The 26,457-nt window shown below is 45.2% G+C and overlaps 1 protein-coding gene across 2 annotated transcripts in view; it reads right to left on the bottom strand.

The window, feature by feature from the left end:
• Window positions 1-26,457, bottom strand: part of FRMD4A (FERM domain containing 4A) — a 388,388-nt gene that overhangs the window by 237,492 nt on the left and 124,439 nt on the right. The gene's annotated exons all lie outside the window — the stretch shown is intronic.

Genomic DNA, 26,457 nt, shown 5'->3' with positions numbered 1-26,457 from the left:
CTTTTGGACCTGGATCAAACACTTGACTTTGCAGCTTGGGGGATGCTTTATCTGAAGTTATAGGCACTAGCTCTACTGCACAAAATTCATACATTCATAGGGCCTTGATTTACACAGCTCTTAGTGCTAGCCTGGATTTGATTCCAGTAAGAGTGCAGAGTTAACATTGAAAGGCTGCAGCACAGTGAAATAAAAATAAATGCACTGCATTGTGTAGCTTAACAGGGTGCTAATTTCTTGGGAGTGCATAAATAAGAGGCACAGAGCACATCTGTTTGCTGGCATTGGGTTGCGAAAGAGCAGGGGAAATTTGGAGCTCTGTCACAGGGACAGGCTGAACTTTGTTCCCATGTCTTGCAGCACTGCACAAAGTCTCCTCTGTAGACTAGCCAGTTAATTAAAAATGATATTTACAGTCCCCTGGTGATGCATGCCCGTAATTCTGCTATTAGGCTTTCTGGCAAAGCAAGGGGGTTGGGGGCCCAGCGATGCAAACACGAGTCCTTATCCTTGGTGCTACTCCATCCTCAGCTGGAGTTCACATAAGAGGGGCTTTAGGCAGGTAAGCCTCTCTCCATCACACCGTGTTTGCTGAAGGGTTTTATTGCCCAGGTCTTCTGCAGTGAACATGGGACACCGTCTCCACCTTGCTCTAAGATTCCCAGGTATTTTGCAAGCAGAAGTGAATTAACTTGCCTGATGCGGTGGGTGCAATGCTCTCAGCTTGCATTATCACTTATTCATAGTGAGATACATAGAGGCACAGAGGAATTCAATACACCTAAATGTACCAAAACAATGTCCTGTACTCGACCCGGCAGACTTCACATCCTCTTGCATCCTTCGTCCTCTAGCTCACATCCAACACAGCCCACAGATGCTGTCCTCAGGCAATGACAGGGTATTTCCCTGGCCTTTCCTGTAAGGCTGGGCATTTAGAAACATTTGCAAGATTTCCTGCTGTGTGACACATGGGCTTTTAGCTCACAGAGCTGGATGACTCATGAAGAAGCAATGTCCTGAAGCTTTAAAATATGTGCATGATAAAATATTGTGGAAGTGACAAGGGATGGAGATGGCAGGGAGACTTTCAGTGATTTTAACCCTGTATTTAGGTGACTGTTCTGCACATAGTGAGAAAGAGGGAGAGGTTTCTCCAGAGGCAGATGGGAGCAGAAAGCTGCACCTCTACTGACCACAAATGGAGATTAGGGAGGACTTTTTTCCAACCTGCTCCCGACCCACCACTCTCAGCAGCGCCTGTGGGTTCCCACTTGCTCTTTTAGCTTGAATTCAAAGAGACTTAATGTAATGAAGCAACCTCTCATTTAACCTGGCCAGAGGGCATCCCAGAGGTCTCCATCTCTCAGGGAAGAGGTCCCTACCTCCCCGTCCCACTCTATCCCCCTCCATCTTCAAAAGATTTCAGTTTGGGGAAACTCCTACAGAAGTCCATAATGGAATTTCTCCCACCACCGCTGCCCCATCCCAGCCCTCCGCACCCCCCAGCTGTCGCTTCCATCCCGGCACAAGCATCTCACCTTGGGCAGGGGCGAGCAGACCCGGAGCTCGGCCGGCACCCGCGAGGGTCTGCAGAGCCGCGGCAGCTTGCGCCTCATCCTCGCATATTTTTTCATATCCTTATGTTGTGCAAAAATAAAGCTCCTCTTATGATGCGTATCCAGCTCCTGACAGCGTCTATTAATAGCTGTTAATATGTCCTGCAAGTACGCTGCAGTGAGTTGTTATAAGCTTGGTAAGAAGGAGTTTCAGTACTTGAATGTTTAGCTGAAATTATATGCATAAAGGCTCTGTCCTGGTACCACTGAAAATAATAACAAAAATCTCTTTAACATTTTATTACCAAGCCTTTCCCTCTATTCCTTTTTACACATTCCTAGTCAGTTAAAAAAGGACAGCGCACGCTCATGGAAAAAAAGATGATGAAAGCTAGAGAAACTCCTTGACATACTCCTTCGGCTTCATGTATTTCACTTTGAATTAGGATGCCAAACCAGAAGAATGACACTGCAGACTTCCGAGGCATTAAAAAAACATGAATCAGACCTCAGCACGATTTTATTTGCTAAAAAAAAAAAAAGCTCCAAATATGTAACTCAAAAAAGAAAATACTGTTTGGGATCTCACTCATTGCCCTGTAGTTTTGCTACACTTTGCTGTACTTTAATGTTCTTCCTCAGGATGGTGAAGGGTAAAAAATCATCTGTTTTCTGACTGGGTTTGGTGTCACAAGAGAAGCACTTGGTTGGGGGAGTCAAGGATCTAGGAAGGATTCAGGCAGTGTGAGATTTCTGGGGGATGCCATTCTCCGTGACTTGACACACAGTCCTACCAGATTCATTCCGCCCGTACCGAGCTCCCTACAGGAGTGATGTCTTGGCCAACACAGGCCTCATTTGGCTGACAATGGTCAAAGAAGACCAACATGCACTTCCAAAAAAAGGACATTCATCCCATTGGCCTTCAGACTTTCCTCCACTGACTCCTGGAGGCACCCTCAGCAGCTCAGTGGGATGAACCTCCTCCTCAAGGCCTGGCAAGGGCCAGCAGCAAGAGGGAGGTGGGAAGGACCATCTTGGTTGGCTCAGTCACTTCACACTCGTAGAATCACAGAATCACAGAATCACAGAACACCATGTTGGGACAGACTTCAAGGATAATCTGGTCCAACCTTTCATGGCAAAGCCACGGTCTACACAAGATGGCCCAGCAGCCTGTCCAGCTGAATCTTAAAAGTGCCCAATGTTGGAGAATCCACCGCTTCCCTTGGGAGATTATTCTAATGTCTGATTGCTCCTATTGTGAAAAATTTCCCTGTTGTGTCCCACAAGAATAACTTGCGCCCACTACCACTTGTCTTTTCCATGTGACTCCTTGTGAAAAGGGAGTCTCCAACTTCTTTCTAGCCATACTTTAAATACTGTGATTGTTCTCACTGTAAAAAATGGTTCTTATATTGTGATGAAACCTCTCTTAGTGCAATTTGTACACTTTACCCCTTTTCTTTCCCACGTGGCTCCCTGTGAAAAGAGACTCTAAATCTTCTTTGCAGCTGCCCTATAAGTACTGGAATACTGTGATGAGATCCCCCCTAAGTCTTCTCTTCTCTTCTCCAGAGAGGAGGGACTTAACTCCTCCAGGCACTCTGCAAAACTCCTGTGTTCACAGCATCTCCTGCTAGACATATCATGTTTATACAGGATCTCCTGCCACTGCAGGTAGTCCTAGGAATGATGTTTAGTTTAGGGACAACCAGAGGGCATCTTCCTGTACCCTGATCATAGAATAATTTGGTTTGGAAGGGGCCTTCAAAGCTCATCCAGTCCAATCCTGCCATGAGCAGGGACATCTTCACCCAGATCAGGTTGCTCAGAGCCCCGTCCAGCCTGGTCTGGGATGTCTCCAGGGATGGGGCATCCACCACCTCTCTGGGCAACCTGGGCCAGGGTTTCACCACCCTCAGTGTAAAAGATTTCTTCCTCATGTCCAGCCTGAATAACCCCTGTTCTAGTTTAAAACCATCACCCCTTGTCCTATCACAACAGGCCCTGCTAAAAAGTCTGTCCCCATCTTTTTTACAGCCCTCAACCCATAAACACTCTGTTCCAGCAAATAAGGCTGGAAGCCACGGCAGGAGGTACCAAAGTGTTTCCGGTGCTCCTACACAACCATAAGATGCATTAGCCAAATTTCCATGATGGTTCCAGGTAAAGGCACAACACCCCTGACAAAAGGATCTGAGGAAACGACATTTTGATCCCAAGTCTGTAGTGTGGCTGGTCTCTGAAGGTGTGATCAGATCACACAAGTCAGGCACCGGGGAGACCATAACACCTCAAGCAGTGGCATTGCACCCTGCTTTATATCCTCTCCCTACCCCAGCACCACCCCCAAAGCGGACTGACCCCCAAGGCCAAACGGCTGGCCAAAGAGAAATGCATTTCTCCCTGTTTCAGAAACCAAAGCCTGGCTTCCCACGACATAAAAATAGCTTGAACAGGACATGGTCTCCTCTATCACAGTGCTTTGCTAAAACGATCGGTGGTGATTCTGCCTCATACTGCAGTGATGGAATAGAGATGAGAAATCTGTCACTGATTATGCTCCATTACATCCTCACAAGATTGCCCGTGCCGCTTGCAGAGTCAATGTTCTTGCTTTGGTTTGTAAAGGATTTTAGGTAAAACAGACAGCCAGCATCTATGTTGGCAGCAGCCTGGTGCTCCGGGCTTGATCCTTTCCCAGCTCTGCCCTGTGGATGTACAAAGGTGTAGGGGTCACAGAAATCACCATTTTTCTGAGTTAAAAAGGCATTTCTCAGGAAAATATCTGTTAAAAACACATGATATTTGCTGCCTATATTCCTTAGCAAGAACCTTACTGCAAAACCAAGCTCTAGTACATACAGTGGTGGCACCCAAATGCTATGGATCTGTGGGTGCCTGCTGGGGATGTAAATGATGTTGGGAGAGTAGAGCAGGGCTGAATCCAGAGGTGCCAATACATGAGGACTGCAATGGCTATGTGCATGGTGGGACTTGCACAAGCAACACAAGTCAATTCCCACCTCTGAAGAGCGTCTCTGAAGCAGGACTGTCTGAAAATTCTCCACAACCAGTGCTGGAAAGCAAAACAGTTTTAGAGAATATATTGCTTATGCTATGGGAACTCACAATCCTCAATAAATTTTCTTCCTGATGACAGAAAACACAAAAAGGCCTCGGTTGCCTCTTCTTCCTCCTGGCTCCTTACTTCAAACAGCCCCTGGGAGCTCAGTAGGTTGGATGTCACCTGTTTTTCAGCAGTGTCTACCTGTCCTTCAATTGTTTCTCACATGAAACAGCACGCAGCTATCCACTACAACATCCCCAAAATCTCCTGCTGAGGCTTTCTGCCCCAAATCCCCATGCCCACAGCTCGTCTGCTTGCTTTGCCTCCCTCTCTCTCAAAGTCACCCAGCAGCCCGAGAAAAAGCCCATTCTCTCCTCAGTGAGTTCAATAGGGGACAAATGGAAAGCTCTTGTGGGGATGCTGGAGATAAAGCTAATGGTCACGCCAGGGAGTGACAGGTTTTGCTCCCATGGGTTGCTCTGACAGATCCATCAGCAGGCACTTAGCTGTAAAACCCCGAGACCTCTGCAAGGGAATCCCAGTCCTGCTTCTCTGTTTATGTTGCTCTGAACTGCCAACTTAATGCAAGAGCAAAAAAATAAGGCAAGGTAATGGGTCTCTTTAGAGGGGTTTTAGGCACTTAGTGGGAAGCAGGAAGCCAGGGCCTGTATAATTAAATTGCTAATCTCTCATCAGATCTGGCAGGCTACGTACTCTTGTTAAAAACAGCTTTAAGCCCCACAGCAATTTTTGTTTCAGCTCTAGGTAGAAGACAGGATCCTTAATTCCTTCAACCCCAAAATGCTTCTAACAGTGGTATGCCCTTCATCAGAGAGCTGCACGCTAGCAAAGCCCAGACACTAGAAAGCATCAAGATGACACTCTTCCTCCTTAAAAATGAGATTATTAATGAGGTGAAGTTGCTTATGCTCTCTGCTGAGACATAGCCTCTCCTGAGGCTCCTCTCTCAGCAATGGTCACTCACATTGTTTTTCCTCTTTCCATATCTAAGAAGTCACTCACATCAGGGATCCCACCACAGAATCACCAAACTCAGATGATGTGCCAGGGAAGGTTTAGGTTAGATATTAGGAAAAGGTTCTTCACCCAGAGGGTGCTGGAGCACTGGAACAGGCTCCCCAGGGAGGTGTCACAGCCCCAAGCCTGAAAATATTCAAAAGGTGATTGGACAACACCCTCAGACACATGGTGTGAACTGTGGGGTTGTCCTGTGCAGGGACAGGAGCTGGACTCGATGGTCCTTGTGGGTCCCTTCCAACTCAGGACATTCTATGATTCAGTAGGCCAGTTCCAAGGTGTGAGGTATCATGCACTTATAGAAGGGTTTTCTTGCTGTCTCTATATCTTTGCACATGTTCTACACTGTAAAATGAGTAGCAAGCCCAAAATGTCCTGCTGGCTAATCCAAAGCAATGGACAAGGTGAATTTTGGAGCTGAATAAACTCATACATCACTTGCTGGTACATTCCTCCTCCTACAGCAACCAGATATAACATATCACAGTATCACAGTATGTTTGGGATTGGAAGGGACCTCAAAAGCTCATCCAGTCCAATCCCCCTGCTGGAGCAGGAACGCTTAGATGAGGTCACACAGGAACATGTCCAGGCGGGTTTGAATGTCTGCAGAGTAGGAGACTCCACAACCCCCCTGGGCAGCCTGGGCCAGGCTCTGGCACCCTCACTGAGAAGAAGTTTCTTCTCAAATTTAAGTGGAACCTTTTGTGTTCCAGTTTGTACCTATTACCTCTTGTCCTATCATTGGTTGTCACTGAGAAGAGCCTGGCTCCATCCTCGTGGCACTCACCCTTTATATATTTATAAACATTAATAAGGTCACCCCTCAGTCTCCTCTTCTCCAAACTAAAGAGACCCAGCTCCCTCAGCCTTTCCTCACATGGGAGATGCTCTGCTCCCTTCATCATCTTTGTTGCCCTGCGCTGGACCCTCTCCAGCAGTTCCCTGTCCTTCTGGAACTGAGGGGCCCAGAACTGGACACAATATTCTAGATGGGGTCTCACCAGGGCGGAGTAGATGGGAAGGAGGACCTCTCCGGATCTACTAACCACCCCCCTTGTAATATACTCGAGGATGCCATTGGCCTTCCTGGTCACAAGGGCACAGTGCTGGCTCATGGTCATCCTGCTGTCCACCAGGACCCCCAGGTCCCTTTCCCCTACACTGCTCTCTAATATGTAATTTCCCAACCTATACTGGAACCTGGGGTTGTTCCTGCCCACATGCAGGACTCTATACTTTCCCTTGTTAAATTTCATCAGGTTATTCCCTGCCCAACTCTCCAGCCTGTCCAGGTCTCTGGATGGCAGCACAGCCTTCTGCCGTGTCAGCCACTCCTCCCAGGTTAGTGTCATCAGCAAACTTGGATAGACAACACTTGTAGACTACTCTCATTTTGCTGCAGATAGGACGGGATATTTTGGCTTATTCTTGACTCTATGGAAAGCATTCAAAACAAAATGAAAAAAATCCTCATTCTTTTCGTCATCCTGGCTGTGTACCTTCGTGTCTATATTTCCCTACATCCTTTTCTCACCTGTCTGTAGGTCAGGAGGGAGAAGGTGTCCTGAGGACCGCTGTCTCGCATTGCTTGGAGCTGCTCACCAGCTCAGCTCTGAGCCCTTGAGAGCAGCTTTGCTCTGGGAGACGCTTCACAGCCCAAATGAAAGCAAGAGGCAGCAGTGTGCAGGGAACTGGGGCACAAGTATGGGAGGGAAAAGCAGCCTGGAAATCAAGGCACCTGGCACTGTCAAGGGATCAAATCCCCAATACTTGTATATGATCACATTTCCACTGATACTGACAGGTATGAAGGGTTTGGAGAGGCAGAGGGGAAGGTTGGCAGCACAGGGTGGTGAGAAACCTATAAAGATTAAAAAAAATAGAGCGTAGAGATGTTACATGCACTAAAATGAGAGAGGAAAATACAGAAGGAGCCTAATGGCTGGTACCAGATTCCCAGAGATTCCTGCTGCTCTGGGACTGTTATGGCAAAAATCTTCAATGCCACCTGAGCAATAGGTTCAAGTGTGTGAAAATCCCACTTAACATCAGCAGCAGATGGTTGCAGCTGTGGTAAACCTGCTCAGCATATCAGACCCCCCAGGGACAGGATCTGGGCTGAATTTGGCATTTGTAGCTCTATTGGGCTGGCCCTGGTTGTGGATGATGGGAGACACAAGGAGCGTTTAGCTCCCAGGAAAGAAAATCACCTGTTTCCTCTTCCAAACACATTTCTGTTTGCAGACATTGAAATATATGGTCTGCTTCATTTCAAATGGATGTTTACATGTGCTCTGACTCAAGCAGCTAAGACATGCAAATTTTATATATGTCACAGCAGCAGTCACCTGTCACTGGCTAAACCAGCGGTAAATATTACAGTTTTGCCCTCAAAAAGGGAGATGCACTCCATGAGCCAAAGGTATCGTGGCTTAACAGATTACTGGTCGTCATCTTGAGGTGAAGATGTTTGCATGCTTCCAGCACATTATAATGTAACATAAACCATATTAACTTAAATGAGCGGTAATAACTTGCTAATCTGTGATAATTCAGCATGTCTGCAAACCTCTTTGTTTATGTGACCCATCTCAGTAGGATGAGGGAATGAGCAGACATTCACAAACAAGGATAATTTCCCTTTGTAGATCACCTAGAAAAATATCTTTCTCATGTTCTTAAATCAATAAATTGAACAGAAAGAAGATTCATGGTTTCAGGATAAACAGGGCAATTTTGACAAACTTGAGGTGGGATGGTTTCTATGATCAGCACAGGAGGGTTTTTTTTGTCAAAATGGGAGAGAAATGTGTGCCCCAGCAGCCAAGTGGGCAGAGTGTTGAGCAGATGGAGGAGAAGCACGGTTCTCCCACTTCTCTAGGACACACTTTGCTACTCGCTTCTCACCTATTGCAACCTGTTATTTTTTCTTGTTCTGTCTCTGTTTTTCAGCTGTTGTCTCCTCAAGTTGGAAAAGTCTTGTTTTTTTCCATTCTAGTTTGAAAGGCAACTTTGAAAAATGAGATGAGATGGGCAGCATGCAGGATTACTGAAGAAACCCTTTCTCCACCAGTTTTAGAAACCCAGCTTCTGAGAACAACACCTGAGCACAGCGAAATGAATAAGAAGCACACCCAAACTGTGGATGTGGTCGCTGACCCTGAGTTATTTTGACTCTGTCATGTATATTTGTACCGATGATTGTAAATACTGAGAATCTACGCTTCCTAAGGGCCTCTTTGGGAGCTGTGACCACTAAGTAGATCACGGACCAAGGTGTGAATACATTAGAGTAGCTTCTGGTCTACGTGGTTTCTAAAAAAAACAAGATCTGTGGCTTCTCCTAAAAGGTTTGCAGGCTTTTGTGATCTGTGAATCCCAGAGACGCAAGATTTCTGTGTCCAGAAATGCACGCCTAGAAGAGCCTATTTGAACTGGCTTATTATTTTCTTAACTCACACATTTCTTCCACACAACCAGCCCAATACAATTCTTTCTCATTCTTTCCTCTGCTCAGTCCTGGCACTGGGCACAGTCCAACGCCTGCTGTGTGACATATCAAAGGTATCTGTACTTCAGTATTGGGCAAGGGTAGTGTATCCTCACTGACTGGTGTAGCAACCCACATCAAGATTTAACCACAGGCTCTCTATATAGGCAGGAAACAATTTCTTATGCAGAGGGACTAGATAGATAAGGAGCATTCAGGTTGGGGAAGATGACAGAGGGAAGATATGATCAAAGCATATGAAATTGTGAAGGACACCGAGATAGTGAATAGAGAAGGATTATTATTATTTTTTTTTTAATGATTTTATTCATTTCAGTGTTATAACACTGGGACTAAGGACTATGCAATGACATGATGAGGCTGCAGATTTAGAACAAGGAAAACGTTCTTGTTTGCATAGTGCACGGTGAAAGTAGGGAAAGTATCGCCAGGAGATGCAGGAGAAGCCAAAAGCATAAGCGGGCTGGAAATATAATTAGGCAAATTAACATAGGAAATGTCCGTAAAGGGTTCTTATACATGAAGTCAGGAAGTGGCTGAACTAGTGACTCTTGGGCAGTGGGAGGATGTGCTGTGGAACTGCGTCTCCAGACTTGTTTGACCCTTCTCCTCAGTATTTGTGTCTGGCTGCTGCTGGAGGCTGGGTTTTGGGGCAGATGAACCTTGGTTTGACCTGATAGAACTGTAATATTATGTCATGGGTCACACTATCTCAGACAGTCCTCCCAAGCGTGATTCAGAGCAGGAGTGTGATGCAGCTTTGTCTTCCCTCCAGCACAATGCAGGGACATCACAGTCTACCTAAGCACACGCATTAGACACCTGAAGTTGCTTAGTGTAAATGTCCCCTTTTCTGACTATGATTTGGAAAAAGCAATAGCAAGTTAGGTGTCTAAACCCCACTGCTTTTAAGAGGACTTACATGTGCTTAATCTGCTTATATGTTTTCAATAATCTCTGCAGGCACCGCCATGAAACCTCTGTGAAAATCAGGCCTAGATTGATTTCTTCCTTTTTATCTTCTGACACTCAGATAATACTTGCAAAATGCCTTGCGACCCACAGATAGAAGTTATAGTTTCTCCACACTTTGCAGCCATTATTAATGAGGCTTTTCAAGTGTTAGATTGCCTGAAAAAGGCATATTTTGTCTGTTAGCAAGAATTATTTCAGCAAGTTTTCTTCCCACAGGTTATAGACAGCAAATGCATTTGGTGCACCAAGACCCGCTGGTGTTACCTCCATCAATCTCTGACTTTTAGAGCTGATTCTTACGCCTCTTACCTTCCCCATCTTATCCAAGCAAGTTGAGAAAAGAGGAGCTTTCAAGCTTGGCTGGGCACATTGCATGTAACCATGCCAGGCTCCAAACAGAACCGCGAGCACTAGAAACATAAATCAGGTCTGTAACGTGAGGCCGCTGGAGGAGAACTCTATTTTATGTACTTGACCTGCATCCAGGGTTCATTTCAACATGACCCTGGTGTAACTCACTTTATCAGCTGTAAAGACAAGCTCACCAGCTGTACATTATGTTCACACTCCAAAGACACTGGGAAAAGCAAGGAAAGCCCTAGAACAGACCTATGGGAACAGACTGAGAAAGTCTCTTCTAAATCTTTTGCTTTCCCTGCTATAAAGCTGAGAGAATTTAGGTGGGATGGACCGCAAATAATATAATTCATTTAATTTGGGGGTATGCTTTTCCAAATAAAGCAATAAAATCAAGGTGAATTCTAAGACGAAGAGTTTTAAGTGAGTGATTTAAATGTTTCATGTTGAAATGTTAAAACAGAAGTTTTCTGATTCATCAAGAAAAAGAAAGAGTTCCCCTTTTTGTAGCAGGAAACATTAGTTGATTTCAGTCTGCGTCTGTGGATAGTTTCAGCCAGCCTGTAACTGTATTTATTAGCAAATAAACTCTTCATCTGAAAAATGTTATCTAGTTCTACTGCAAATGTTCTTCCCATTGCTTAAAAATATCCTATTTATAGACGAAGCTATTGTTAAGCATACATTTAAGCTGTTGTGCTTCATTGTCTGGCACAGTATCTCCTTGGGAAAGCAAACCAATTAAACTATTCTATTTTGGAGCCTCAGTGCCTGTTTGTGCAGTTATTATGTCATATAAGGGACTACAGTCTTATAGTCTTTGACAGATATGACTGCACTTCCTATAAGCGAATGCCTTGTTTTCAGTAGCTTTGAGGTATAAATGGTCACAACACAGCTTAGGAAGGCAGGCACAGCTGAGATCAATGAAGCATCGTGTATCCAGCTCTCTGTCAACCCTCTGTATAAAAAGCTCCCCAAAAAACCTGCCAGGCAGTAAAATAAAAGCACTATTCCTAACCCCTGTTAGTAAGAGGTAGCTTCTTGCTTGAATAGGGAATTATGTCCTTTTAAAACTTTTCATTAGACAGCCAAAAAAAGAGAAAAAAGCGAAATTGAATGGCGGGGGGAGGCGGCGGGGGGGAAGCATTAAAAGCTGCTGCTTGTATCCGTGATGCTTTTCATTATTTTGAGGATCTTCTAAAAGCCCAATTGCTGGCTTCGGCTTTTGAAGTTTCCTCTCTCTTTGTGAAATAGGTACAGCACAGATAAAATGAATCACATCTGTCTTGCCAAGGTGTCTGGGCCTTCTGTTGTGGGAGGCAAGAAATCTGTGCAATGTACCCTTTGGGATGAGGTTGGCAGAAACAGGGCTGGAGATCCAGTTTTTACTGTGACGATGACTGAGCATTAGCACGGGTTGCCCAGAGAAGTTGTGGATTGTCCATCCTTGAAGATATTCAAAACTCAGCTGGACATGGCCCTGAGCAACCTGGTGCATGTAGGTGACCCTGCTTTGAGCAGGTGATGGGATGAGATGATCTCCAGACATCTCTTCCAAGCTCCTGTGATTTTGTGACATGAGCACACATCCCGAGCATGGCTCTTTCTGGCAGTGTGCTCTGTGATCACGCTGCATCCAGGACAGTTACTGGGCAGGTCCCTCAACACGTGCCTACTCATAGACCTGCACTTATCCCTGCACGACTGGCAGCTTTCATTTCACAGACAGCAAGCTGAATCCAGCCACTCATTTTATATTTATTTTACCAAGCAGACAAAAATGCATTGGCCAGTTTTACTGAATTGCTGCTTTTGCTTTGCTCAGCTAGGCAGATGGTTCAGGTTCACAGCTGCCTCATCCCCCTGGGTGACCCAAACCAGCCTTCTCATCTGCAGCTGTTGGCTGCTGATGACTCAGATAGGACATAGCCTGGTGATCTAAACAGCAGAACCCTCTCAGTTTCTTACCAGTCTGCTACATCTCATGGCTATTTTCCAGCCATCAACTCAGGAATGGGGTTGCGAAGGCAGGCACAAGAGCACAGATTTGTAAATACTACATCTGCATTAAAATTATTTGGTTAGTTGTGGTGTGGAAAGGGCTGCTGGTCAGTCTGGCTCTCTGGCTGTGAGAACAGCAGGTGAGATGGCCCAGTCCTGCCCGCACTGGATCTTGGAGAGCTACCACCATTTATCACCTGCCAATTATTTATGGAGCTCATCTTTTCTCAGCTCTCTCAGATCCACAACACACGTCCTATGGCTCTAGAAATGTGTGAGATTTGTAGGGCGCTGTTAAGAGAAGACAGTGGTTTGGTTCTAAGAACATTGCTCATGTCCCAGCACATCTGCAACATGTCTGCTAGTAAGGGAAGAGTCCTCAGCATGTGATTTGCAGAAAAAAAGATTGTCACTGAAAATATCCAAACCCTCCTTGACTATGAAGTGCCGCAGAGACCCCACAAGAAGACAGAAGACGGCAAATGTGGTCTATGTTTAGGCAAGAGACTGGACAAGAAGCTCAGGATGGTCCCAGCTGGTATGAAGCTGGATTAGCTGGATCGAACTGGAGTGATGGGGCAGCACACGCAGAGATGGTGCAGTTATAGCCAAGCTTCGGAGCATCAGGCGGCACTGGCTGCTGCTTACAAAGCCTTTTCCCTCCAAACTGGCACTTTAACAGCGCCATGGCCGTGTGTTTGTCAGGTGCAGGAGCGAGACACAGAATGGTCTTTGAAGTGCCACAGCAGCTGCAACAGCTCCCTGCTAAATTAAAGCGAAGTGCTTAAAGCTCCCGTGTGCTGCTCAAGCGCGCACAGAGCAATGAATTTTACAGAGCTCAAAATCCCCACACTGATTTCATGTATTCATTTAAAAGCCTTGTGGGGCACAAGCCACGATTTAACAGCGGGAACACAAAGAAACTCTTCTTTGGGAGTAGAGAGTTTTCCTTTACCGTGCGAGGGAAACAAAGCCAATACACCACTAATTTGAGCTCTTTCCCTACTGAGACACAGGATTACTTTGCAGCAGTTTGCTAAATGTTCAGCCTTAAGGTAGTGTGAATTCAAGTGTTCAGCACACTTAAAGGACTAGGATAGATAGAGCCGCCTCCTTCCCGTGCCCTGATGACATTCATTTGTCCCTCACGTCAGCACACAGTTGAGTTTGTATCCTAAGAGAATTTATTTTTCCTCTTTTGATTGAAATAACAGGAAAGCTAATTAAACCCTCCGAACAGTTGCTGTTATTCATCATTCATTCCCTATAATATAAGCAGCGTTATCTCGCGTTTGAGCGCAGGAGCTCTGGTTCCCTATAAAGACCCACCCCGTGCCTTTGCCTCTGTGCTCAAAGCATTTCACACAGCAAATGCAATTAATTTCATTGCAAGAACACCCAAACAGTGTAGTCAAAGTTCTCTGCTAATTCATAGCAGAAAAAAAATCCCTCAGTCCCTTCGAGAAATGTGCAATCCAGCCTCAGCAGCGCTACACAATAATTTGGGGAAACAGCACAACCTAGTGTTCCCTCTGCCTCTCACTGACTTTTGGAGATGGGTGGTTTCTGGACATGTCCTTGCAAATGCTTCCCCCTACCAAATGCCTACGAAAAAAGGACTTCCTTCTGTAACCCCAGTTTCTTTTCCTCTCCGTGCTGAATATTACGGACTTTACACAATCCTGTATGGCACAGGCTTGGGAAGGAGTCTGCTTCACAGCCACACTGCAAGGGTTTTTGGTAGATTTTCCTTTCTGTCTATGAGTGCTTAGCAAGGGGTGTCTTCGAACATCACTGGCTGCAGGAATGGGAAGGTGCTGGCACTCTTTGTGCTCTCTGCACCTTATTTGTGCAGTCTGTGTGTTGTGATATTACTAGTTCTGATGTGAAACAAAGCACTAGGCATGTCACTGCACAGCATATAAAATGGATGCATAAAATGCCTTCTCAAGCAAGACAGTTTAGCTTGGCATCCTTTCAACTAAAGCCCATCAACAGCTTCTCCTACACTGCTGGTGTGGTCACACATGTCTGTAATGGCAGGGTTGCCCACATACCTTCCTGCTAGCAGGAAAGTGGCTTCACCACAAGAACCTTCATGTGAACATGTAAGACAGTCTGCTCTGCTCTGCCATCACCAACATAGCCACAAAAAATCTGGGTACCTTCTGGCCACCGCTTTCCAGACAGACCTTATGAAAGAAACCTATTTTTGACCAGCCCTGTTATTCACCCATTCTCAAAGATCTGTCCTTCTCAGGACACATCTCCATGCTGGCAAAGCCTACCACTCTATCTGCTGGAGGCTTAGGACTGTGTGCTTAAAGGAAAAACCCTGGAACTGCAAAGCAGTCCCAGGTCTGCAATGCTGCCTTAAGGAGCTGTGTTTCTTCCAGACCCCAGAGTTGACCACCCTACTCCCCAGAGGCTGAAGATGTGCGAGAGATTTTTGCTAGACCCAGTGTTACTGCAAATGTTACTGCTATGCAGGTAACTGCAACAACGGAAGATACTCCTTCCATGTGCTCCCCAATGAAGATCTCGATTGGATGCATCAGTAGACGAATGTTAGATCTCTCTCATGCACAAAATGAGAGAAATAGGGACCAATCTTTTCTGTTGGCACATTGGAATTGATGTGTGGACACTGGTAGACCTGGAACAGTATGTCATAGAATCATTGAATCATATTGGTTGGAAAAGACCCTGAAGATCATCGAGTCCAACCATAACCTAACTCTAGCACTAAACCATGTCCCTAAGAACCTCATCTACACATCTCTTAAACCCTTCCAGTGATGATGACTCCACCACTTCCCTGAGCAGCCTATTCCAATGCCTGAAGAATTTTTTTTCCCTAATATCCAATCCGAACTTCCCCTGGTGCAACTTGAGGCCGTTTCCTTTTGTCCCATCACTTGGGTTTGCAGATAGTCATGACTAAGGTGGGATGACGGCTGTGTCTGTTATTTGGAGCAAACAAGAATGAAACTATTATTTTGGGAAGGGCTCCAACAGGCGTGCTGCAGGGTCACAGGCTCAGTGAAGGTCACCCCTGCTACCTGTAGTGTTACACAGCATGGTATGGGAGTTCTATGTGACACAGCAGAGTTATCCACTCTCGAGCTCCCAGTTGCTAGTCCTCTAGAAAGCGGTGTCAACCCATCTTCACCCTGGCAAGGGTTTCTCTCGTGTCTGTTGTATAAACACAAAAGCAAGTAACCAGACCTCAAGGCAAGACACAGCTTGCCCAACCTTTAATCCAGGCTGGAAGCAACACTGCCCTGACAGCTCCACCGGCACAGAGCCCCTCACGACAGCGGAGATCTGAGTCAGCCACAAAACTGGATGAACGGGTGGCCTGGCAATAGATAAAAAGGATGACTCCTTATCTATCACCCACACCATCTGGGAACCTCACTCCTTGCCTTCCCAGCCCTAATTATTTTTAATGCTTGATCTCAAGAGGTGTTTGTGGCACAACCCGTAACCAAGCGAGCCTGCTGTTTCTTGCCCTCTCTCTGGCAGTTGGCTTTTCAGCCACTTTATTACCATCTTCACCTGTGAATCGGATAATTGCTCATGTGATCCCAGAGTATTAGTCCCGCTTGTGTCATTGCAAGCATTTGGACATTCCAATTTTCAGTGGATTATATGCAAAGCAGAAAAGACATCAGCCATGCCTTTCATGCTTTCCCCTGGTCTCTCTTTTCCCTGGGGACAACTCTTTTATCTCAAGGAGCCTTGCAGAGAAATCAGCAATTCAATCGCACTATTTTTTTGGCCTTTAATTTCAGATATTTATTCCTGTTTGATCATGTCATGCAGCAGCTCACAGTAAAAGAATAAAATTGTTCCTTGTTGCAGATGCCAGTTGCTTGCTAAACCAACAGCAGGATGCACTCTTTTGTCTACTCTGTCCTTATTTTATGCGGTCTTTCAACCTGTCAGTCTCGAGGTCTGTTTCTGTGAAATACAGACCCGAAGTTATTTTAGCTGTGAGTTCACCAGATCTGACCTGGCTTAGCTTTAAGCTCATACCAAAATCCTGCTGATGAACTTCAGTGAAAGAAAAGGGTAAGTCTAGGTGGCAACTCAAGCCTGGCTCTGAGCATCCCTCCTGCAGGAGAGATTAGCAGGCGCAGGACCTGATCTATTTGAAGATGTCCCTGCTCATTGCAGTGGGGTTGGACTGGTTGACCTTTGAAGGTCCCTTCCAATGCAAACTGTTCTCTGATTCCATGATCTTTCCTTATGCTGGGGATGCAGGAGTGAGACTGCAGGTCTGTGCCACGTTGCAGGGCAGATTAGCTGATCATAATGATCTTTCCTGAACACATAACCTATAGATAATCAACATGGTGTATTAGATACCTGTAAGTGTGCTCAAACTTGCATTGGGCCCAAACTGCTAACAAGCATGGATCTCAGCCATCTCCCATATACCCACATCCTTCAGGAATGGGGACCTGCAAATATTGCTACCATGTGTCATCTGTGTCCCAGCCACTGCTGAGCTGAGAAGGTGACTTCAGGCCATCCTGTGTGTGGCTAGGTGTGCAGAATAAGGGCTGAGATGTGCGTGATTGAGCCCATGGGGCGCTGCCTAGTCCGAAGCCCTCCAAGCCTGCAGAGCAGAGGGAGAAAGGAGCCACCCCACCAGGTTAGGAAGATGCTCATGACCTGCCCTCTGCTATGTGAGGGAAGCTCAGCCAAGCACAGACCACATCAAATCCCTGTGCTGAATCAGGGTCTTGATAGTGAAAAGCAGAACAAGTTTGTTAATTACTGCTCTTACTGGTAAATCTCTAACTGAACTGAAAATTATAAGGCAAGTAATTTATTTTATGTGCAGATTGTATCTATTTTAATGAGATCCAAAAAGAGAGCTTTAGCGTGGTGGATTTAAGCTCTGACGTTGCACAGGGTATTTTTCTATGTGGAATTTTCCAGAGCACTTAATGAAGTTTTTCTTTCCTAGAGATAAAGCATTGTTTTTTGTATCACAGTGCGCTGAAGGGACCTGTGAGCTGAATCTCACCTGACCAGACTGTCAAGGACTTTGGTTGCTCTTCATGACTCTCCTGATTCGAGGCCTAATCCTGCATTGCTAGGGAAACGGATGGTTTCCAGGTGCAGAGGTACCTTCAGAGTCTGAGGCATTTTCAGCTCTATCATGAGTTTTCATTCTCCTGTGCATGAGACATCCCTGCCTCAAATCCCCATCCAAAGTATGAGGTGATATCATACAGGACTGTGTCCCTTGGAGACCTCCCCTGAGACAATGATGTGCCACTTTTCTGCACCAGTGATGCCCTGCTGGTCTGCAAGAGTTTGTCCAGTACTTACTGGTGTAGGAGACTCCCATTAACGCTACCACTCTGAATTTTACAGAAGGGGCCACAGAGGTATGTTTAACCTCAGGGACAAATCCACTTGTGCCATGACCCACCTGAGAAGACCAAGATGAACAGTTGGGAGGTTGCTTCATCTTCTCTTGGTGGAGGGTCCCTGCCGGTTCAGTCCCCAAAAACTGATGTGACCCTCCTGTTGTCAAAGCCATGGTCACTGGCAAAGGGACTGTTGGGGATTTCCTTGGATGGGGGACGGGATGCTGCGAGGACACAGACTGCTCTATCAGCACGGCATCTGGGGATTTCCGGATGGGCATTCCCCACGTAGCTTCATTAATATAATCAAGTCCAGGACTTATTTAGTGCTCATCCAGTCATTGCAAAGGGACTGACTACAGGCTGCTCTCCTGGGGCACTATTTCAGTCTGGGACTTGATGGGGGAGTATAAATAGCACAGCAGCTGCACTGAAGAGGTATTCCTGTGTGACAGAGAAGCTAAAGCCCATGTCAAGGCCTCGCTAATTGCTCAAATTATTGCCGCTGTTAACAGGGCAGCAAATTATGTCAGGGAGCCTTTTACTACTCATGCTACTCCACCTACAAATGATATACGCTCCTGAATTAATGCTGACAAACAATAATAAAAAGGGGTTGAATTAATAAAATCTGAATGCTGGGAATAGACGTCAAATTAAAAGCAAACAACATCTGAAATATTGACTTTGGCAAAATAAAGTGATACTAAGAGAAAGAGGAAAACGTTATGGAGAGAAGATTAAGAGCACAATTATGGTCAGAGCAAGTTTCATCCAGCACTTTAGAAAGAGAGCTCAAGCCCTGGCTGTTTGCAGCCAGGTTCTGGTATGCACTAATTCAGATGTGAATGTCACGTCCTGACAGAGGCTGTGGGACCTGGAGGAGAAGTGATCCCAAAAGCCAGACCTCAAGGCTTCGTTGTGGGGAGAATCCTCTATTCTGATTATACTGGAATATTAAATATCATGGGTCCACCTACTTCTCCTTGTCAGGTGGAATTCTTCCACATTGTTATGTCAACGGATCCAACATGTATTTTTTGAGTAACACAGTCATTCTCCTTTGGAGGAGCAGGGTGGTTCCCCCCATTTTATCATCTGGTAACTGAAGCTAAAAGATGGGGAGAGCTTTGCCCAGGGTAACTGAGGAGGTCAGAGGCAGTAACAGGAATTGGGGCTGTCAAACCCCAGCTCTTCTTTCTCCATAGGACAGCCACCTGCTTCTCTGAGTTCAAACAATGACAAATTTAGTCTACCCACTATGGATACAAAGGACCTATCTAATCTAAAATTTGCAACAGTAAAAAGAGGAAATACCTCACAAAAAACACTGACTTTCACTGTTTTAGGTCCAATCCAGGTGGAGACCCAGCTCCACATTTTCAGCTGTTCCTTAAAGCAGGAAGGATTGAGTTTTCAGATCTCATCTTTGAGTTATAAAATGTCCCTTTCAATTTCACATTTTTAAAGATGCCATAAGCCATTCAATTCACCATAGGCTGTTATTTTAATAATACTATGCCCTGTCTTCCTGCTTATGCTATCAGAGACTGTCAATATAAAAGGTAACAACAGTATCTTCCTCCCACCACATATAGATGTATAGATGCCACAGCACTTTAAGCAAACTGCTCAAACTCCCTGGGTTCATCATGGTCTTAGCTTGGACCACATCTGACTTGACTGTCTATACATGTGAAATAACTACAGCTAAACTGTCATGGACCCTGAAGATGCTGCCTTTGTAAATGCTGGAAGCTCCAGCACCAGGACAAATAGACCTGTCTCTTCAGCGATGCTCAGGGAAGGTGTGTGTTGAAACAGATTGAACTGACCTGCAGATCAGGCACAGAAGTAGCTTTCCAGAGCTGGCTGCTGAGGGCTAGAGAGATGCTCCCACACATTCCTGTAGTGTCACAGCAGGGATAAATAAGAGCCTCAGCCATTGCATGGCTGTGAAACTCACTGCCAGATCAAGGTTAAAATGATTTTTTCACTAAATAGTGTCATTACCAGCATTAATTGACTAGGATATGTATCATTATTTGTTCTGTGTCATCCAAAGCTTGGATCTGGGCTACCAAACATGTAGGAACATGCTGCCCTAAAGCAGTTATGACCTAAAGCATGTGACACATGGGATGCAGAAGGGATTCCAGAGGCTGGGGAACCTTTGCTATTTGTATAACAAATTTACTTCTTTGAGGGTTTCTGAGAGAGCTTTTCTTGTATTTTTGAGAGGGATCTGAGAGCAGGGACTTCTTGTTTTAATGTATTCAAGATCTAGACTCACTCCTGCTTAGTGCCATGGGCCATATTCTCCCCTTCTCCTCTGAATGATGCCATCCCGCAAAATCAATGGCAATTAATATATTCTTGAGAGCATTTATGGGTAATTCAGAGGTTGATCATGGCAGGATGGGGGAGTTTGCAGGTGTCCCTCTGTGTGTGCCGTGGGTTGTCCCTGCCAGGGGACAGGCACTGCTGTGACAGTGCTGTGTAGGAGCTCACCTTTAATCATCCTCCCTCTGTTTTCTAAGTCCTTTACCAAGCGGGGATTTTTGGTCTCTCTGGAGGGCATTAGAGTCAGTAATCTCATTAGCAAGTAACAAGCTGTGTTTCCATCTTCTTATGTGGCAATGCAAAAGCTTTTAGAAATAAACTATTTGTAAGGACGGCACCTATGAGTGGAAGAAAAATACCGATGTCGCCCTTTTCTGGGTGGTATTCTCAGTTTTCTGCTAGTTTTCCACAAACTCCTTTTTAACTGGGATATTAAAATGTACCAGATGTCTATCTGCTTCCTAAATCAGTGCAATCAAAAGCTGAAACAATCCTCATGGCAGAAACCAGGGGCTTTGCAATAATTAGCAGCAGAGCCTTGCAGAAGATTCAATAGTCCACCTCACTTTAACATATTTAATCTTCTTAGTGAGGTGTAGGTTACATCACCTCAAACCAACCTTGAAAGCTCCTGATCAGCCACATCAATAACATGAGCTTTTTAGGTAATTCGGTGCTCTGGTCTTGCTAAGCTCCATAGTAGCAAATTAACACAACACAGCTGGTGCTTTCAGAAGCTTGACATTCAAAGTAACTGATACAGATTTGGAGTCCCTGCTGGGTTATGAGCAGAGGACGGATGTTCATGCACAGGACTGGAGAGTCTGATATTATCAATGTCAGTCTTATTGCTAAAAGTTCATTTTTATCTCTTAAAAAAAATCTAAGCACTGGTGTTGTTCGGTTGTGGTAATTTTAAGAGGCTTAATAGCAATGAGATTGAAAGATTGCTGAGGTTTCCTGGGACAACATCTATTGGTTTCACAACATGTATGTATAAGGAATAGACAGGTTTAACATACTTATTTCATTATAGCAGCTTCATTCTAAGTGGGCATAAGGAACAAAAGGGAGTAACTTCCCATTCCCATTCCCATGCATCATATTGCATGGCCAACCCCAGGGATAGCCAAGGTGCATTTGGGGGCTGTTACTACCTATTAAACTGAGGTTGATTTTATGTGACTGAAAACGGCACTGTGTTGCACATCTGCGTGACACTTCAGTGTTCTGCAGGAAAGGAAGGATATTGAAAGCCAAGAAAATCTCTGCATAGTGTTACTTAACTTGTAAATCTATCCAAGCAGCAAATATTTCATTTTAGAAGGGACTTCCAATCCAAAATAACTTCTGAGGGCAACAATGGAACCAGGGAGAATTGAGCCTTGCAAGGCTATTTATGTTTGTAAGAGAAATTGATATGAGACTTATAGCCTTGGGCTTTGGGTCCACTCTGTCTTATTCAGGCACTATATCACCTAAATGTGAAATGATTAGCCCTAAGCAGGTCATCCAGTCCTCCTAAACTAAGAGCCTAATTTCCTCCAAAACCCAACAGAAGGAAGATCCTTCAGAGACCTTCACAGGTAGCACCCTCCATCTAATCTAACTCATTTCCTGATTTTAATCACTTGTCATCTATTAGAGATACAGGTTGTGAAGCTGGGAGACGATTGAGTTTCCAGGGCTTCTCTGGGGGATGTTGCAGCTGGTGGCCATGAGGAACATCCTCACCACAAGGCTCCAAGGCTTTCTGGATGGACATACCCTCTCTGCTCCTATGGAAGATGGTTCTCCACTTGGCCATGAAGAAAGATCCACAGATACACCAGGAGAGATAGTAAGAGGGACTCTTGTCTTTAATTTGGAAATGGTGGGGATAGACCAGGCCACTGCTTTATTCCAGACCTTGGGGCTTTGAATCTGTATTAGTTCATATTTAAATTGGATATAAATGACAGCAGATGGTTCTCTGTAGCTCAGAAGTTTTCTTTGTCCACTGCTTGAGTGAGCCATGGGTTGGTTTAGTCTTAGGTCATTGCAACCACTTATCTGGATTTTACACCTAAATGCTAAGGTATGAAATGATGTTCAAGCTTTTTGTATGCACCAGGGACACCCTGCTCTGCTCCCTGGGTCTGCCATGGAGTTGGGTGTTTTGTGTCTTCATGGCACAGAGGGGCTGGTCAGTTTGCTCCTTTGTGGGGTCTGGGATGAGAGCTGGCAAGAAGAAAAAAATCCCTTTCAAGGAGAAAGATGAGATTTTAAATTTGAGGTTTGCTGTATTTCTGCAGGAAATAAATCTTGAGAGACCTCTGTCCCTTCCCACAGGAGCCTGGAGAAGGTGTCCCTGGGCCAGCACTGCAAGTCTTGCCTGAGACAGGGGCTTGAGGGTGGTGTCTTACTTGGGAACGAGCCACTCTGTCACATTCCTTCCCACTGGCTGGCCTGGGAAACCTCCTGTGGAGAGTTTTAATAAACCTATTTTGAAAAACTCTGTTTCTGACAATCTGTCATTTCTGACAGCACATCCCACAGCGACTCCTGACTGCCTCTCCTCAGCCTGCCTTGACAATGTCCATGGGGAACCTGCAGGGAAAAGTCTCCTGGCAGCAATTAGCACCTTCTAGTCCAATGCAGTGAGCGGTCGGATTAATCTCAGATAACCTGCGTGCTGTCTGATCCAGCACTGCAGCCCTCATATGGCACATGTGGTGTGGAGTAGGGTGCTGCCACCAGCCATCCTGCCACCAGGGAAGGAGAGCAGAGGGCCAAGCCAGGTGCCCAGCTTCAAATCAAAGGGTTACAGCCACTATCAAGGTGAAGTCCTCCTAGCCAAATGAAATGGTAGATGATGAGCATCTGATGTGCTGCAGGAAAGCCAAATTATTCTGCTGGTACTGAAAAAGCTTCTATGGGGCTCTTCGATGTTTTTTGGGGGTTACTGCAAAGCTAATGGACTACTGTGGTCATGTATACACCCTTTGGTCAACAGACAGGGCCTTTGACCAATGAGATGCTTGGCTGAGAGATGTTTCTGGAACACTACCATAAATGTCCACAGCTCAGCTTCAACTAGGGTATAAATGGAGCCCGCTGGAGAATCCCATTGAGTGGGTCTTCCTTGGAGTAGTGGGAATGCAGCTGAAAAGTCTTTTTCTTCTTAGACTGGCCATCCAGGGAACATTCCTCGGTGACTGAGATACCTTGCCAACCTGGTACGTGATCTGTGTGCCCTTGAGAGTCCTCACTTTGTAAGAGTGGAAAGATGCATGTTTTGAATCATCACTCTAGAGTTTCGAGATCTGATCCCCTTGATTTTGAATCAGTTATGTGCTAATTGAACTCCTAACCAGTATCCAAACCTGTGTTGTATAACGTTATTGGAGTGCTGAATAATTTTGGATAAACCCCATTTGTAGGTGGTTTCCGTTCAACAGCTCTGGTTAGAATGAAGGCTGTTTGGAGTTCGTTTCCTGCCTAAATTGACTTCTGCGGTGCCTCTGTGACACAACGACCTGACAAACCGACCCTGCAGAGGGAGGAGAGGTTCTGCATCACTGCAGACATGCCGGGGAAGGCAGGAGTTTTCCAGCTCAGACTTAGTCTCCTGACGATTGCAGCCTTCACAGAGCCTGAAGAGACATTAAATGTAAATAAATCCTGATGTCTTTTAGGGAGATACTCCTCTACAGGAGCAGTCTCTTGTTTTGGGTGTAATGCTGGAGTAAGCAGCTGGTCCCTGAGGTCATCTAGTCTTTCTAAAGCCAGATTTCTAACTCATTTGCCTCTGCTTACTGCCACCTAGTGAAGCTTTCTGGGACTACAATTAAGCCTACCCTCCCTCCTTCCCTTTGCTCCCAAAAACACGTTAGAAGGAGGATTTCCTTTTAGGCAACAGTTGTTACAGGTAAATTAGTGTGCAGCAAATGAGAGACAGAGAGATAGGAAGATGCTTAGCACTTGGTGATCCCATTTCCGAAAGGTTTATTGACTCCACAGAGAAGATTTTAGATCAAAGAGTGGTTTAACCCGCTGCCCTGCGTGGCTTTTGCTCATGTGATTGTCCCTGTGGGTCCCCCCTGACCTGTTAAAGTGATGGATCATTTAACTTAGCCAAGTGGAGAGCCTGGTGTGGGGCTGTGATGACGAAGGAGAGCTGCCAAAATAGTTTGTTATTTTAAAACGGGTTAGGAAGATGGAGCTGGGCTCTCTTTTCCTCTGTTTTTAGTTTCTAGAATACATTTATGGACATCAGCATGGTCAAAGTATGGGATCTGGATGAGGGTTGTAGGCAGCTAGAAGCATGAGATTTGTGTGCTGAACTAAGGTCTGTGACAGCCAGATCCAGCCCAGGGAACAGCAGGCTGGGAACAAGAGTCCAGGCTGAAAAGACTGGAGATGCCACCCTGCTGAAGGCTTAGAAGATACCCAGAACCTCAACTCCTCAAACACAGAAAGAGATGTTTGCTGTAAAGAGCTCCTCATCAGAAAGCTTTTATTGTAAAGAAAGAGCTTGGTAAGATACATTAAATCATTACCAATAGGGTGTTTTTTTTTTTTTTCCTGATATATGAAAGTACGTTTACTTACCACACTCCAATAAAAAGTTGCTAATTGTTAAAGAAACACAGCATTTCCAAACAGCACTTGGACTGAATGTAATGTGTCCTGAAATTCAAGCTTTAATTGCAGTTCCCAGTGTGCTCCATGAAAAGCCCTGAGGTACCTCAGATTCCATCCTGCGTCCAAGCAAAGAAGCAACTAGGGGAACATTTGTTTGAAAATATAATCTGTACAGCCAGTAATGCTATTCCACAGATACCGATCAGGTTTACGTCCCGCACATTGTGCAACTGTCCTGACTGTAGCAGTTATGTGACATATTATCCCAAAGCACTGGGACAGGTGAACTTCAGGTAGATGAAAAAGCCAAACAGGAACAACCTAATCCCCAAAAGTCCAAAGAGAGTTGATGGTACCAAGGACCTTTCAGGACATGTTAATTTACATGGCCAGATCATGCCAGATGTGGTCAGGAGTCTCGTAAGAGCTGCACAGGAGGGACCAGAGAGGGGATGTGATCCACACTCAGCTCCCAGCTTAGAAGAAATGCCCAACCCTGCAGGTTTTGGTATTGAAGGTTTTGGGGCTAAACTTATATTTTCACACAGTTAAGTTGAAAGAAGGGGTTACAGTTGAGGTGGAGGGGTTGAAAGACCTGCTGTGAATGTCCTACCAGTTAGGGCACATTGGGCTAGAGGTGACTCAAATTTTTGTTGCTGCTTTTGCTTTTTTGTGTTATTTTAAGCAAAATCAAAGATGCTGAGATATGAACTCTCACAGTAGGTGAATATATAGATAAATGTGATTTGTGTGAGGCAAACACATACTTTCAATGCTGAGTTTCTATGAACCGGGAAGGATAATATTTTTTAACATCTACCACCCATCAGAGCCATCATCAGATGGTGGAAGGGTTTTGCAAGCTCCTGCTACATTGACATGTAGACAAGGTCCAGCCATTGCCATATGCCAAGGCTGAGCCCCATAACTGTCCTGTTACAATGTGCCCTCACTGGGGGGTACTTTGCACATTGCAGAATCACTCTGGATCGAGGATTTACCTCCGTGCTGGACACCACCAGAGGGTCTGGAAAAAGCAAATTAAATCTTAATTGTGGAGCCGTGTTTTAGTAGCAGCCCAAATATCTACAGTCCCTTTCTGTATAAAGACTAATCACTCAGTGTGTGTGCATACCGAAGGCGGTATCCAATTAAATACACATATTGTGGTCTCCAGCATGCTGACTGGTCCTTAATTACACCAGACTTTATTCCAGTGGTTGAAGATATTGCCCTTCCGTGAGGCCTAAAAGCACCAAAGGGAGCTGCTGGAGCCAGTGCTTTATCCAGATCAATACAGAGGGGAAGGATAATGTGATTACCAGTGGATTAAATTGGAGACAATAGCAATACCATGATGTATTGGCAATGGGGAGCATTTCATCACGAGGAAGAGAGGGGAAAAGAACCCAACATGGTAAAATTGCTTTTGAGAGAGGAAGAATGGCTGCATTCCTGGGATATCTTAAGGATATTTTTCATAGATTATTAAGGCTACAATTCAACAATTTTCATTATTTAGTCTGACCTGTGCACGTTAGGTCAAAGAATTTTGCCTTGCCATTCTTGCTTTCAAAG

This window comes from Patagioenas fasciata, chromosome 1, assembly GCF_037038585.1.
Source record: "Patagioenas fasciata isolate bPatFas1 chromosome 1, bPatFas1.hap1, whole genome shotgun sequence".
NCBI lineage: Eukaryota > Metazoa > Chordata > Aves > Columbiformes > Columbidae > Patagioenas > Patagioenas fasciata.
This window is presented reverse-complemented; position numbering and strand designations above follow the sequence as displayed.